Genomic DNA, 593 nt, shown 5'->3' with positions numbered 1-593 from the left:
CTCCAAAGATCCTTATTAAGATGCTTCTGAAACTTCAGTGGAGTCCATCTGTGCTAAAGAGATTTTATCCTAAATTAATTTTTTGGGCTGAACATTAAGAGTCATCTCCAGAGAAAAAGAAGCACTGATCATCTCCTGACTAATACTACACCTACGATCGAGCATGGAGGTGGCAGCACTATTCAGTGGGGATTTAGACAACCAGTCTGCACAGAGGGTAATTTATTCTTCGAGAAAACCCACTCAAGAGTGCTCTGGATGATTCAATTCATCGTCCAACACGACAGTCACCCGAAGCACACAGTCAAGATAAAAAGGAGTGGCTTCAGGAGCACTCTATAAATGCCATTGTATGGCCTACGCTGAACCTGGTCTCATATATCGTTGAGCATCTTTAAAAAGACCTTTAAACCAAATCCAGGGAAAGAAGTGGCCTTCAGAAGGTACCTAATTAGAAAATAGAGTTCACCTGTGTGTAATACAGTCAAGAAGCCCTTGGTATCTCTGGATGAGCTGCATAGACTCACAGCTCAGGTGGGAGAATGCGTTGACTGAATAAATATTAGTCACCTATTCCACAAACTGGGCCTTTG

Source organism: Girardinichthys multiradiatus, chromosome 4 (assembly GCF_021462225.1).
Source record: "Girardinichthys multiradiatus isolate DD_20200921_A chromosome 4, DD_fGirMul_XY1, whole genome shotgun sequence".
In the NCBI taxonomy this organism is placed as follows: Eukaryota; Metazoa; Chordata; class Actinopteri; order Cyprinodontiformes; family Goodeidae; genus Girardinichthys; species Girardinichthys multiradiatus.
This window is presented reverse-complemented; position numbering follows the sequence as displayed.